Below are 16,499 nucleotides of genomic sequence, written 5' to 3'. Positions count from 1 at the left end.
GTTAAAAACAAAGCCAATGTTTTTGTCGCTGAAGCTGTACATGGCGCCATTAGAAAGATTGTTATTGAAACTTGTATGTATGAGAAAGGCTTGCAGGCTCTAAGTGTAAATAAACATCTCTGAAGTCAATCAGAAAGAGTTCAAACAACTTTCCGATGGCAGGCAACTTACAATCATTAAAATGATTAAACACAAAAGAGGTTTTGGATAGTACATTTAAAATTGTAAATTCTGTTCAAGGAAAAGCCCTGCAATGGTTATTTAAATTACAGGCAGATGATGATAGGGAACTTCTGTTGTACAATAATGTTCGCTGGCTCAGCAGAAGTCAATTTTTAGAAAGATTTCTTGTATTAATTAATGATATAAAAATTTTCTTGATGAAAAAGGAGATATTTATCCACAATTGAGTGATAAAAGATGGTTGTTACACTTATCATTTTTAGTAATTTCTGTACAAAATTAAGCAATTTAAATTTAGAGTTACAAGGTAGAAATAAAAATTTAATTGACATGTTAAGCTCAATAAAAACTTTCCAACAATACTTACTTTTATATGATAACAAGCCAAAAGGCTATTTTACCGGCGACATAAGTTAAGTTTAAGGGAGATGGTAAATCCCATATTATTCTACAGCTGGGTAATCTAGAAACTCTAGGATTTCAATCCGAGTTTCGTACCCGGCTGTAGAATAATACGGGATTCACCATCTATCTCCCTTAAACTTAACTTATGTCGCCAGTAAAATAGCCTTTTGGCTTGTTATCGTAGTAATAACAATATATAAGTACACTAGTTTAGCAATTCGTTAGTAGAGATATATGTAAGTTCGGTTCACTTAAAACCTTGATATCCCAGGTCTACCTGCTCACTGATGAGACCTCAAAAAAGGGTTGAAACTGGTCTGGGTAGTGACCTCTTCTCATAATGTAAAATAGTAATACATCTCCTAGGAGCTGCATTTTACATTATGAGAGAATATTAAGGATAGTGACGGAGCGTACTCCACCTTTGCTCCGAGTTGCCCTGGTGTTGTACTACCCAAGTGATTACTTACACGTGGGCTCACTGATAGTTTTTTCAGCATGAAACTCTAGGATTCCGATCCGAGTTTCGTACCCGGCTGTAGAATAATACGGGATTTACCATCTCCCTTAAACTTAATACTTACTTTTATTAAAGAAAAATATAAATGACGGCGAATTTAGACATCTCCTATATTTATTAAAATTTTTTGAACAAAATTGAGAAATGCTTCGCTATGATTTAAAAGAATTTATTCATGAAATAGAATTAGTGGAGGAAGAAATAAATTCAAGATTTAAAGATTTTAATAAAACTGAAATGATTGTATCTTTTATCAATAATCCATTCAAGGAACATCACAGAAATTTCAAATAAAATTAGTGGGCTGTTTGATATAAACCAAACTGAAGTAGAACTTGAGATAATAAACATTCAGAATAGTTTACATTTAAAATCAATAAACAATGAAGTCATTTGGAAGTATGCACATGAAAAATTCCCAATATTAACTGACATTGCGCAAAAAATTCTGTCATGTTTCAGATAGACATACTTGTCAGAAATATGACCGTCATAAAAAATCAATTAAGAAACCAAATTACAAATGATCATTGTCTGCGATTGGCCATTTCTTCATATCAACTTGACTATGAAAATATTGCGAGGTCCAAACAATGCCAAATTTCACATTAACTTTTTTTTTTTTTTTTAATCGACCAGCATTTCCTGTAACTTATGAGTTTGTAATCAATCTTTTGTTTTTTCTAACTTTGGTTTTCCAAAATAGAGAAATAAATATTTTATTCCAATATATTTGTTGTTGTTGTTTTGTTGTATTAAAATAATTAAACAAAAAAAAAAAAATTTTTAAATACAGAAATAAAGTTTTTAGTTGTGTATTTTTTTTTAGTTGTTTATTTGTGCGTAATCAGATATCAGGTTGGGGGAAACGTGATCTATATAAGAGAGTAGATCGCCGAATAACTTATTATAGAAAAGTAGCTCGCATAGTAAAAAAGGTTGAAACCACTGCTATAGGTGAATAGATTAAAGGCAGAGCTAAGCCCACTGCAAATTTAAATGTATCCTTATACAATATTTACATACTAGATCTTTTCTTAAATAGTTTTCTTTTCTCTTTAACAAAACCTGTATCTTTTGGCACCAGAATGGTGCTAAATGGGGTGATATCTATGTTTTTGCTCTTTCTTTCCATGGTCTGCTTACTATTTCCACTTTCATGATCCAAATGCTTGTTATGACTGAATAACTGAAATGAATTTGCTAAAAGGAAGATTTCATCCAATTTCACTTGATTCCCTAAGTATACCAAAGTTTATATTTACTTATATAGTTTGCTATTGTCAATTCAATAATTTAGATGTTCTATCTACTTTTGTTTATATTTACTTATATAGTAATTCATTGGTTTTATATTCATGGAATGTAAAATTTCTTCATTTGTTTTAATGGCCCCAGTTGATATATCCAGCTGTTTTCCTGAGAAATTTAATTTCTACTGTTTAAATCCATTATTCATTGTTCTTTTTCATGTTTCGCTTCTATATAATAAAGTGGTTTAGAGAGAATGTTTTATATAGTGTGAGTTTGGCATGTTTTTGTACTATGAATGGCTAAATGTACATGTAGCCATCCATAGTACAACATTTAATACATTTTGTACTAAATGTCATTTATCATGCCGTTTAACAAACTTTGACATTTTAATGTCTATATCTTTATCACAGTCTCAGGTATTTGAAACTATTTGCTTGTACTAATATTTTATTATCTATCACTATTTTACTTCTTATTGGGTTTTCTCCTTTGAAAGTCATTTTTTTTGATTTTACATCAGATGATGATCTTTATAAATCATCTTCTGATGTAACCATAGTAGTCCAAAACAAAATATTCATCATATCACAATAGCTTAAGAGAAAAATTCCATCTTTATGCTCAACCTGCATTTGTAGCTTGCAAGAGTTGCAAAACATCCTCAACAAATTAAAATCTACCTTTGAATTTAAAATAGCCAATTGCAGAAAACATTCTTCCTGTTAGAACAGCAGTCATGTCTTCTGTTCCCTTGTCACGACCAATGAGTGCAACTTCCACTCTTCCATACTTCTACTGCTTGCATACCCAGATGGCACCATTGTAAAATCGCTCAAAGGTAATGGTAACCTCCTGGAATCTTTTTTCTTTTCCAACTCTTGCATAAACAATTTGCAGGACAAATTGCTATGCACTATGCCGAAAACAATTCACTGCATGTCTCTTCCACCCAAATGACATCAAAATAATCTTGAACAAACTTAGACATCTTCTGCTGTTCTAACAGGAAGAATGTTTTCTTCCTGTTAGAACAGCAGGAAGGATGAAAGTTCACTACGTAGGTTCATTTATATCTCTGATGCCTTATAGCTCTCCTTTACTGATGCCTTCCTGACTCAAAGATATTATATCAATAGCATTCCTCAGTCTCCAAGAAACTCTGTGTCCTTTTTGTTCAAAAGACTTTATTCTCACATGTACCACCACTACATCTATAAATTTCAAACTCACATGCTCTGAGAACGTCCCTAAAAATTCTTGATACTATCCAGAAGAGGCCAATACAATTAAAGTGATGCTATCTTCTCCATTACAAGCTAACTTAAATTACTTTCTCACAGATTTCTGTTTCTGCCTTATACCTTTTTTTAATATGTATTTTAATGGTATTGAGACATGAGCAGCTGTTGATCAACATCCATTCACTCTGGCTTTACACACATATCAAACCAACTTCTCATCCTCTTTCTTTCATTTTGTCTGCCCATGTCTCCTCTGCAACAGCCTTCCCTCACATTGTGACTACAACCTCATGCTGTTTAAGAAAAACACTTGAAGATTCCTACTTAACTTGTCATTGCCAACATTGATGTGCTACAGGTTCTTCAAATTCTCATGCATGGAATTAACAGATATGCGGTCATATGGAAAGATGTAATGTGTCCACGAGTGACTGACCACCAGAAGAAAAGGTGTTATCACTTTTAGTAACTACAGGAACTTTTTAAGCCTTTTTTTCAACAGGTTTCCAGGTTAGTCACTCTCTGACATAGGCAAGTAGGGTTTTTTTCTCAGAGAAACTCAGAGCCTTTTTTACTCTGCATCTGAGAAAAACTGAACAGAGAACTCACTATTTCACATAAGTGTTAAGGTTTAGAATCATGAATGGCAGTTGTGTGTGCTTCATTTTCATTCCAATATCTTCAAAATTCACTAGCCATAAGCTCAGACTGCAGCAACAGCTATGAGTGGAAACCATTTGCCTCCCAATTTCCAAAAAGGTTAGTCAGGACTAAAAGAGCTCCACACATTCCCCTTGAGGAATAAAATGGCATTAGAGGATTTATATATGCGTCCGCACGCACACACACACACACACACACACACACACACACAGATAACTCATTATACATGGAGTTGCATTCTTGGGAATCACCACATATATCAAAAATGTGTGAAACGGGAAACTTATAACATGGGATAATAGTCATTATATTTCCAAATAATCAAGATTCCAACTTTCAAAATTCTTCTTTAAGTGCTATTTCCTGATGTAGTTCAGTGACCACCTTTGCAAATTTACTTCTGTCTTTAGTGGCTCTGATTAAGAGCTGTGTTCAGTTTAGTCCAGTTTTTATATTGTCTAGCCATTTTATTTTTCTTCTTCCAGGTTTTCTCTTTCCATTGATTTTACCTGGTATTACCTGGAGAATGTTATAGTTATGGTTTCTCATTAGATGCCCTATGTAGGAAGTTCTTTTTACAACATTGATTAATTCTCGATTTTTATTTATTCTTTTCAGTACCTCTTCATTCTTCACCTTTTCTGTCCACGGAATCTTGAGCATCCTTCTAAATATCCACATTTCAAAGGCTTCCAATTTTTTCATTGTATTTGCCTTTAACGCCCATGTTTCGACTTAATATAATAAACTTGAATAATTCAACTTCATTATTCGTATTCGAATTTCAATGTTTCAGAAATTCGTATTCGAATTTCAAAATTTATTTAGTCAAAAATGCACTAAGGCATAGAGCAATAAATAAAATATTCAGTAAGCATAAAACAATTATTAAAATAGTTCTTTATTTTCAAGATTAATACATTAAGTTGAAGGCTGCTTTTTCAAGAATCTCCCAGTGGAAACCTGACTTCCAGTTTTCAATTTCTGACTGTAACCCCTAGATGTGTAACCTCTTTCTGCTATCTTTACTCTGAAGAGCTCATGTAATACTTCAGTGACCAAGTGATATGCAGCTGTGTCTCATCAGTCAAGTTGAAACTGTGCAATACATAGTGACAATTCAAAGGATCCAGGGACTGAGTGATTCTCTAGTGAGAAACCATTTGTGATAATACTGATTCGTAAGAGCACTCAGTCATCCTCTGCAGATCTCAGCATAAATAGAGTAATAAAATCTCAATCTCCTACAATTGGAAAATGGAAAGTATGTTGGCTATGTGGATCCAGCATTAGAACACACCTTTGTCCTGGGCAGTCATACAAGAGAAGGTGAAGAATTTGTATGAAGATCTAGCAAATGATGAAAAGCATCCAACAGTTTTTTGCTGTAAGTGTGGTTTGATGCTTTTCATCTTTTGCTAGATCTTCATACAAATTCTTCACCTTCTCTTGTATGACAGCCCAGGACAAAGGCATGCTCTAATGATAGCCAACATGCTTTCCATTTTCCAACTGCAGGAGATTGAGAGTTCGTTACTCTGTTCATGCTGACATCTGCAGAGGATGACTGAGTGCTCTTATGAATCAGTATTATCACAAATGGTTTCTCACCATAGAATCACTCAATCTCTGGATCCTTTGAATGGCAATGCTACATTCACTTTTATCAAATCTACTTCTTCATTTGGTCTTTATCTTTTTTTTTTTTTTTTTCACTGTAAGTTTCCTTTTTTGTTTCTCTTGCCAGACATCTTTCTCAAAGGGTGCAGAAGTCATTTACAGATAAAGACAATACCACATAGTCCAATAAAGCTCACAGGTAGGAAACAAGGCACATGCTTCCACACTTTGAACAGGAAATAGCAATAGCCCTTATGTACCAAAATGAAACTCCTCTGCAATGAGTCCTTGGAGATGTCAAATAATAATAATAATTCAATTTTTCCAGACTGGTTGGCCGAGCGGTTAGCGTATCCACTCTCCAGCCAAAAGGCTGCAGGTTCAAATCCTGCAGAGAGAGAGAGAGAGATGATTTAATTCCTTACTGTGGAAAAGAGACACCACAGTCAATTCAAAATGGTACATGGCAACACTGCAGATATTGATTGGCTGGACAGATTTGTTTGATCATCCCCATCCTACTCAAAGCCTTGATCTGGGAACCTCTGAATACCACTCATCTAGAAGATGCACTTTGAGGATGTAATTTACAGATAAAAGGAACTGTTCATGAAAGGCTCTAATGTCAAGAAATCTGTACATGCACAGCAGTCAAGATGCAGCCAAATCAGAGCCTTATAAAGAGACACACTAATCTCCCTATCTCTATTTGTCAATATATTCATCACATCAAAGTTATCATTTGAGCTTATTTTTTCCACTTTTGCAATATATCCTCTGAGCTTCAAATCCCTGTCCACCATCATACACAAACTTCATCAACTTCCTGCAGTCCAGTACCATTCAATATAACAGTATATAATCTTTTCTCTCTAAAGTGCATAATCTTACACTTTGCCACATTAAATAGACAACCATCATCAACCACCACTGCTAATTTTTATTAAGTATTATCTCACTAGCTTTGCATAATCAGCAATCAACTGGATACTCCTCTTCAAATTCTTCCCTATATCATTAATATACAAATTAAACAGCAGTAACTATAGCACATAATCCTGAGGCACTCCACTAGATGTCTTTATTCTCAAGGCTTCTGTAAGTTTCCTTTAAATCAGGCACCATATACTACTCTATGGTGCCTGACTATTCCCCCCCCCCATCTATAACCCTGCTTCATATCCATTCTCACATGTTCCACTTTATGTAACAGCTTTCCATATTGTGCTCTGTCAAATGCCTATGCACAGCCCAGCAGCATTATGGTGTAGCCACTTCCAACACAGCTGTCGCTCTATTATAAAAAATAAATTACTAAGTAAATTAATAAATTACTGAGACAGGACCCATCATTTTTGCAAAACCATGCATCCCACCGGAGATTATCATATTCACACCAACTATTCCCAAATTCTGTATTCAACCAAATTTTCCAATATTTTAACCACCAATCCAGAAACACTAACTGGTCTGTAATTTATTATTTCTATCTTTTTGGCCTCTTTTAAATAATTGCACTATCTTGACTTCTTTCCACTCCCTTGGAACCTTACAAAGCAGATACTTAAAATAAACAGCTTGGTCATCACACTGCTGAGTTTTTTTTTCACATTCCCTAACGCATGGGCCAATATGCCATCCCATCCCACAGCTGTATTCATACTAATATTTCTCAATATGCTGAGCACCTCCAATTCATCTAACTCAATTCTCACATCAGTCTCTGTTACATCAGCAAGTGAATGATATATTCTTGCAAAGTGATAACTATTTCTTCCTGCTGTTTTTCACTTTCCTACCATCATCTTTCCATAATCGTTCTACATGTTACTCGCTACATGGCAAAAAACTTTAGGATTTCCTTTAACCTGCTTGGCTAATTTCCTTTCATAATATTTCCTCCACACAAATCTACTCCTTTACATGTTATTTCAGGTAATTATCCCTAAATACATGTATAAATTCCATTTCCATCTTTCCATGCACCCTTTCCTCTCCATATTTGAAATCCATGATAATTGCCTGGTGTGCACTCATGTTAATCTGTTTCTCACTCATCTTTCTGTGCATCCTTAGTGTATAGTAGCAACCAGAAATATATTTGGTCCTGTAGGCTTCTAATATCACACAGATAATCTGAAATTAAGTCACTCACAGTCTTGAAATTCTTCTGAACCACGTTTGTAGGTTACAGTTCTTCAGCTATCATCAGTAATATTCCTCTCTGGTACTATTACCTCTATTCTCTCTGAAAATAAAATATACTTTACATTCTATCCCAACATCATCTTCTGTCAACCAGGTTTCACTGATGCCAATTATTTTTTGGCCAAGTCAAGGAGACCAAAAACTCCTCGCTCACCTTTATTTCAGAAGCTTCAGCTTTTTGTATACATGCATATCAACATCCCATTGAACATAATTATCCTTCCATAATTTAATTACCAACTCATTCAGATTCAACCTATAAACCTGCACCCAACACTAAATGATGATTTCTGTATTTATACTCATTTGTCTCAGAAATATCTCTAGTTTCCTTGATTTTGCATCTCCAACCACTCACTGAACAATGTTTTCTCCAAATTGCAATCCAGTAGGCAGATACAAGCTTCATCCATCAAATTCACTCCACACGCATCTACAACTGCACACTACCATTCCTCCTACACAATTTTTTCATTGACTCACTTGGAATCATGGCCCTTGTTTTCGATTCATTCCTATCATAATACATTATAAGACTCATAATCTTTACTCTATCACTCTTCTAGCCACTCAATCATATTTTCTTTCATTCCATATTTCTCACCTTTCATATCAATCATGCCTGCCAAAACAACTGACTTTTTATTTTCCCTCTACATGATACAGGCTTCAATGACATCCTTGATGTATGCACAAAGGAAAACATGGTTTCGCCATGTTCTCATCAGTCATGTCTCTTATCATAAAAGCTTCATACTATACTCTTCTCTGCCCCCATCCTATTCCCATTTTCATGCTCTCTCCATTCATTCTCCTTCCTGTCAGTTTTCTCAAGTTGCTTGAGAAGGTGTTTTGTCCCATGAAAGACTCTGTGCAAGCACATTATTTCTCTCACCACTTATACCTCATCATTCTGATTACCTTACAACAATTATTCTTATTCTTATCTTATTCTTATGCATATTCTTACTATTTCATCCACTATGGCTCACTTCAACTACAATCTCAACAACACTCATTTTTACATCTTTCATCATTAACATTTGTCTCTTTTTCTGCTTCTGACACATCTCACATCATTTCTGACACTCACAAAACATTTTCCAAACATCCTCTCATTCTCTACTTTCACACTACAAGCCATTCACCCTTAATAAAGAGTATGTTGGACGCTCACCACACTGCACAAAATTCCTCATGTTAAACTCTTTGAACAATAATGCCTTGACTGCCATTGTTCCTGCTAAACACTGTTGCCAAGAAAACACTTTATACAACACACACATGCACTCAATTGCATGGCCATAAGCAAGCAAAAAAAAGTACCAATAAAATAAAACACCTATCTATATGCCATGTGCTACTTGTAACACTACACCTTGTAACAACATTTTATGTTTAGTCAGCAAAAATTATATGATAATTTTCAAACCAAACAACCACTAATAAATTTTCAAGTAACATGAACAACACATACTCAACTGGAGAAAAAAAATCTTTCATGAAAAGCACAGACACAAAGGTGAGACTCAGAATATTATAATTCTGGTGGAATGTTCATTTAAAAGTACAATTTTTTTCAAATTGTGCAGTGCTCAAAAACCATAAATTAAGTTTCCAACCAAATAATTGAATAAACTTTCACTTTTAAGTAACATGAACAATACATAAAAAAAGAACATACATAGAAAAAGAATTTTAAAAAAATGTTATGCAGTATACAATGAGAAAGATGATCAACATCATAAGGACAGCAAAATCAGATTATGAGAAAAAAGTAGCCAAGCAGGCAAAATGAAATCCTGAAGATTTCTTTCAGGATTTATTTATGTGCCAAGTAGAAGGAAGAATGATTATCGAAGGATAACTTTGATGAGTGCTGATGGTAGAGAGATAACAGAGGCAAATGAAATTGTTGAATTACTAAGTGATCATTTTGCAAGGGAATTATTGTTCAAAGAGTTTAACATGAGGAATTTTGTGCAGTGTGGTGAGCGTCCAACATACTCTTTATTAAGGGTGAATGGCTTGTAGTGTGAAAGTAGAGAATGAGAGGATGTTTGGAAAATGTTTTGTGAGTGTCAGAAATGATGTGAGATGTGTCAGAAATATCATCCAAGTGATGATATTGTTATGACAGAGGTGATAGGAACTTATGTGAGAACAGAAATTGAAGAATTGGAAGTATTTAGGATATTGCAGAATATGAATGCAAATACAACTGTGGGATTGATGAGATATTGGCTCATGTTTTAGAGAATGTGCAGGGAATAGCTGTTTATTTTAATCTCAGCTCTGGCAAAGTCCAAAGAGAGTAGAAGGTGTGTAAAACAATTCCTTTGAATAAAAGAAGATCTAAGTTTGTTGTAAAAAAATAGACCAATCAGTATCTCAGGAGTAGTGGTAAAGGTACTGAAAAAAAATTGGTCAAAAAGAGAATAAATGGGTGGATACAAATATGAGAGGTAGCATGCTTTGTGAAGGGTTGGTAATGACTTAGTAATCTACTAAATTTATATAATAAAGTGACAGCTAAGGTGGATAAGGAATGGTTACATGATGATACTGCTGGATTTTGCAAAGGAGTTTGACAGGATATCATATGGAACTTTGTTATGCAACCTGCAGCAAATAGGGATGGATATGAAACTGGTGATATGGATATAAGAGTGGCTGATGGACAGATACCAAAAAGTAGTATATGGAGGAGCAGAATCCAGGGTTACTAGCGGTGTGCCACAGAGTTCTGTGCTTAGACCACTGCTATTTAATTTGTACATAAATGGTGTAGAAAATAATTTGAAGAGAAGATATTCTCTTTTTTTTTCCTTCTTGTTGTTGTTTCTTTGTTTGTTTTTATGTTGCCCCCATCCATAAAAGTTATATACGAATCTATAGAACATTTTGTACCATGGGTGAGCTAAGGATTTTTTTTTTTTATTTGTATTTGTATTTTTATCAATTTCACTTTTTTTTTTTTTTTGTATTTTTTAAAAATTTATTTTTACATAGTCTGGAAATTCTGCCTCTAGAGACCAAACAAGGAACATTTTCAAGTCACTTCAGGCCTCCAATAAGTGGAATGGTAGTCTCACACAAATTCATCTACCACCTCAAGGCAATCACAAGCATCCCTGCCCACAATAGGATTCGAATCAGCAGCCTGTTGGAGAGTGGTACGTTAACCACTTGACCACCCAGGCAACAAATTTTTTTGCTGATGATGCAAAGTTGGGTAGAGTAATGGTTAATCAAGGTGATGTTCAGAGCTTGTAAAATGATTTAAATAGGCTGACAGTACAGATAAATCATAATGTATGTCAATTTAATGTGGGAAAGAATATAGTTATGCATTTTGGGATACAATGATTACAAGCTATGTGCCACATTGAGGGAAATCTACTTACTCCAGGAAATTGATGAAGCCAAGGATTTGGGTGTAGTAGTATAGTATGGCCACAAAAAAACTGAATAGAATGATATATGTTATGGAGCAAATGGGTTCATTAACAAAGAAATATATGTTTACACATGATGATATGTATATCCACAACTAACGGTGGAATCTTGGTCACATAAAGCATTAACAATGGTAGATAATGTGCTCAAAATAGGCACCTTGTCTTTCAAGACAGGTTTCATAGTGCATACGAAGGTTCTCTGTCATCTTGGGAAACAAGGGCTTGGACATCTGCTGGATATATCATGTAAATTTTATACCTTAGTTCATCAAGGCTTGAAGGCAGGTCATGGAAGTCCATGAGGCATCAACTGATGAGAGATCAGGAGAACGTGAAGGGTACAGGAATTCTGTTAACCTTGAAATAAGATTCCCAGGGAAGTGTTCTAATAAACAGGCTCTAGAACATGTGATGTGTGACAGGTTGCTCTGTACTGTTGGAATACCTGTGCATGAAATGGAATGTTTTTTTACAGGAGACACATCCTATGCAAATCCTGGGTGAATGAAACCAATGCATTCTTGATGTAGCATTGGCTATTCAAGGTAATGGTTACACCATCCTCTTCAATGAAGTAGGACCCAATTATGCCATGGCCAGAAACCGCACACCATGCAGTGACTTTCTCGTTGTGAAGAGGTTTCTCTTGGACAAATTCAGGTCTCGAGAAACCAAGAAACCTCTAGGTTCTTCTGTTTATGTGATCGCTTAAATAGAAATGTGCTTTGTCTAAGAACCAGACATTAAGGAGGAAGGATGTATCTTAACTGAAACCAGCCAGAATACATGCATGCGCAGCAGTCTCACCACACAGCGTAATCTATTTCTGTTAAACACTGACCCACCTGAATGACATACGAAAAGGAACCCAGCTCCTTAAGGATTATCTGTAATGGCCAACTTGGTATCTAAAGTTTTTACCACTGTTCATCATTGACTGTGATTCAGAGACAGTAACACTTGCTCCAGCACGCACCTGTGATTCTCATTTGTGTTAACAGTTTGTGGTCTCCCCAAATGCCCTTTTCATTGTGGCAGAACACTCCCAGTATATCGGAACCTCTGAATTAAGGCAATAATGACAAAATTACTCAGGACACACTTATGGAAACAATGAACAAACATGTCATAGGTTTGGACCATTTGCTCTATCAACTCCGTTCATACAAAAATAATGCTCAACAATAAATGTTTTTTCTTTCAATGTTAACACCACTGATGCAGCTAAATGTAATGGCGTAGACTCTACACCATTAAACTGCATGAAATCGAATGGCATACTTCATAGTGGTATGACATATGCATGTACTGAAGGGGGTGTTGAAGTTCAGTAGTTTTTTTTTTTTTTTTTTGCCAAACTGTAATAGAAGAGAGTTGAAATTTAGAGTTCAGAGGAGCATATTGCTAAAGTAGCCAGGGTAGCTCACAGGATTAGTTGGTTATTGAAGAACACAATAACAAGCAGAGATGAGGGAATTATTATTCCTCTTTATAGAGCCTTGTTACAACCACATCTAGATTACTGTGTTCAGTAATCTAGACTGCTTACTCATCCCCAAGAAACCCTGGTATAGTTACCAGGGTTTCTTGGGGATGAGTAAGCAGTGGAGAGCATCCAGAGGTGAGTGGTCTGTGGAATACTACCTATGAAGACAGAGTGAGTCTTTGTGGGATGCTTGACTGATAGGTGAAATAAAAAAAAAGGGAGGAGAGAAGATATGCTAAAGGAAATCACATCACACGAAGTGCACAACTTTTCATTTACTAACAGTGAACTAGCATCCATTTGCATTTGCCCACAATTCTAGTATTCAAATCATTCCACAAGTGCTGCATCTCTGTCTTACTCTTAATTATCCTGCTTATTTTTGCATCTTCAGCAAACAGCTGTATGTCTCCTACAGTGACGGCCAGTGAAAATTTTAAATGGGAATGCTGCATATACAACAAAAAAAAAAAAAAAAAAAAAAAATTCTTAATCAGTAATTTTTTTGATGGCCATGATTGTGTTTGTGAATTTCATTTGAAAGCACAATGTGTGGAGTGAGAAATAGAACTTCTGAGTTGAGGAGGGTAAATTGAAAAGATCTTGGAAGGATAGAAGGTTTGACTAGTGTGAGAAGATTGAAAGTAGGTGTAAGAGAATGATATCAGACTGGAAGATGAGAGAAACAAGAGAAGAGAGGAATTGCAGAAAGTTGTGTCAGTGTAAAAGCAAGTCATCAGAGAGCAAAGGAGAGAGGAAGGTGAGAGAATGGGAGAGACAGTGGAAGAGAGGAAATTGAAGAAAGAGGAATGTGTGTGGCAGAAAGGAAATTGAAGAAAACGAGGAGAGAGTGTGGAAGCAAGTGACAGAGAAGTGACAGGGATTAGGGAGAGCAGGAGAAAAAGGAGAGAGAGAGAGAGATTGGAAGTCTTAAGAGTTGGAGATGCCAGTGAGAGAAGGATAAATAAATCTGATTGGAATGGCATGTGATTCGGGATGTGCACATAGAGTGCCATAGGAGTGTTTGCCTGGTGAAACGATAAAGCGTGTGGCAATGGCAGTGAAGAGAGATGAAAGCGTGGAGATGGAAGTAATGGTTGGGACAAATGACTTGAAAAGAAGCATGAATCATATAGCATGAGATTTGAGGTTGATGTTAGACACGCTGCACTGCTATGATAATGTGGAGTAGAGGAGAAGAGCAGTGATGATGAACAAGATGATAGCAAGAATATGAAGGAAATGAGATCTACAATATGTGGATGCATGAAGTAGGTTGGAGGATACAAGAACTCTGTATGCAAGGGATGGATTAAATTTGAAAACGGATAGGCACAGGCATTTGGAGAGACTATTGTTTTCTGGGCAAGTGAGTGTGTCAATACAGGGAAACTAGTGCACATGTTTTGCAAGGATGGTCTCAAATGGATAGTGGCTAGAGAAATGAGGGGGGGGGGTATACTATATTACAGTGCCAGGTGGAGTATGAGGGGAGTAATAATGGCTATAAGAATACTGGCATTACACTAGTTTTTCTGTATACAAATACTAGAAGCATTAGGAATAAAGTTTACAGCATTGATTGACTTAGTCTCTCCAACAGTTATTGGTATCAGTGAAACTTGGTTAACTGAGGAGGATGTTCTAACAGGGATAGAAATTGAAGGGTATGGTATATTTCTGCAGGATAGGGAAGGTAAACGTGGTAGTGGAATGTTACTCATGATTGATGAATTGTGTGCTCTTAAGTCAGAGAATCTCAGTGGAAATAACATTAATGCCTTTGAGAATATATGATGTGAGAAAGATATTTATAAGACAAAATATTTAGTGGGATGTTGCTACAAACCAGGGAATATAGATGATGATGAGCAGGAAATGTTTAAACAAATTAGTTTGACTAGTACGAAGCAAACAATCATTATGGGGGACTTCAACTATAGTTATATAAACTGGGCAGAGGATACAGCATGCAGTAATAAGGAAACTGAATTTTTGGATTACTTGATGGACAGCTGTCTTAGACAGCATGTGAAGGAGAGAACATGATGATTAAGAGCTTTAGATTTGGTCATAGCATTAAAAGATCTCACTGTGAATGAATTGACATACTTGTTCCTCATTGTTGGTGAGAGTGACTATGTAGTCCTGACTTGGAGGATGATTAGGCATGTGGAGGTATCAAAACAGAAGATATGTGGAATTATAAGGCAGGCAACTATCACAGACTTAGAAACCAGCTTGCAGCAATATGAATACAATGGATGAAAAAATTTGAAGGAAGAGGGATCATTAGCGCATGAGATACTTAAGAAATTGTTGACAGTAATGACAGATTGCATACATCAAGTGAAGAAAATAAAGCAATTTGGAGTCAAATGGGTAACAAAAGGGATAAAAGGGGAATTGCAGAAGAAAAAGTGATTATGGAAGGTGTATAAAGAGAGAGAGGTGGAGAGCAGTTGCATGAGAAATATAAGGCTCAAGCAAAGAAAGTGACTAGTATTGTAAGGTAAGAAAAATTAGAATATGAGAGGAGACTGGAACTGCAATCCAAAGAAAATCCCAAGGAGTTTTTCACCATGTGGCAAGTAGAAAGAAAAAGGATAGTGGGCAGATTATCTTGATGGGTGGAAATGGGAATTGGGTGACCCAAGCATATGTCATAGTTGAGTTATTTAATGATTCCTTTATTATTGTGTTCCATCCTGGTACTACAAGCTTTATTCCTAGAAGGATAATGAGTGGTGAAGTGTTAGAAGTAAATGAAGAGGATGTATTATGAATACCAAGTATGCTAAATATCAATAAGAAAGGGGACTAGATGGGATTTCACCAAATATTTTAAGGGAATGTGCTGTGGAAATGCCTGTGCCATTAACTTGACTGTTTAATGAAAGTCTTGCAATGGGACAAGTTCCTGGAGTGGAAGGAAGGTAAGATAGTACCGTTGCATAAGAGTAGTTGCAGAATGGAGGAATCAAACTATAGGCCTATTTATATTTCTTCTGTAGCTGTTAAGATTTTGGAAAAATTGGTGAGAACTTGTATACAGAATTGGGAAAATGATGGTAATATTATTTATGCAGGCCAGCATGGATTTGTTAAAGAGCACTCTGGTTTTAGTAATCTGGTTACTTTTTACAATATAGTAACAAAAGCAGTGGATGAAGGTAGGCATACACTGTAGTTTTTTTTGGATTTTTCCAAGGCATTTGACAGAGCACCACATGACAAGTTGATTTTTAAGTTGCATCATATGAGTTTGGATAGCAGGTTAGTGAATTGGATTGGTGATTGGCTCTCTGATAGATATCAGAACGTTGCATATGGGGGAGCAGGGAGCAGTATCAGGGAGTAGGAAGGTTACAAGTGGAGTTCAAGAAGCTACAGTTCAGGGACCATTACAGTTCAAACTTTATGTCAATGATATTGTCACAGGACTACAGGTTCAG

General features: G+C 35.7%; 1 protein-coding gene across 2 annotated transcripts in view; it reads right to left on the bottom strand.

The window, feature by feature from the left end:
- The window catches only part of GPHR (Golgi pH regulator), a 314,568-nt gene that overhangs the window by 210,592 nt on the left and 87,477 nt on the right, over window positions 1-16,499 (bottom strand). The window lies entirely within an intron of this gene.

This window comes from Typopeltis vanoorti, chromosome 23 (genome assembly GCF_054136105.1).
Source record: "Typopeltis vanoorti isolate ZY-2024b chromosome 23, IOZ_Tvanoo_1.0, whole genome shotgun sequence".
NCBI lineage: Eukaryota > Metazoa > Arthropoda > Arachnida > Uropygi > Thelyphonidae > Typopeltis > Typopeltis vanoorti.
The sequence above is the reverse complement of the archived record's forward strand: the minus strand, read 5'-3'. Positions and strand labels throughout refer to the sequence as shown.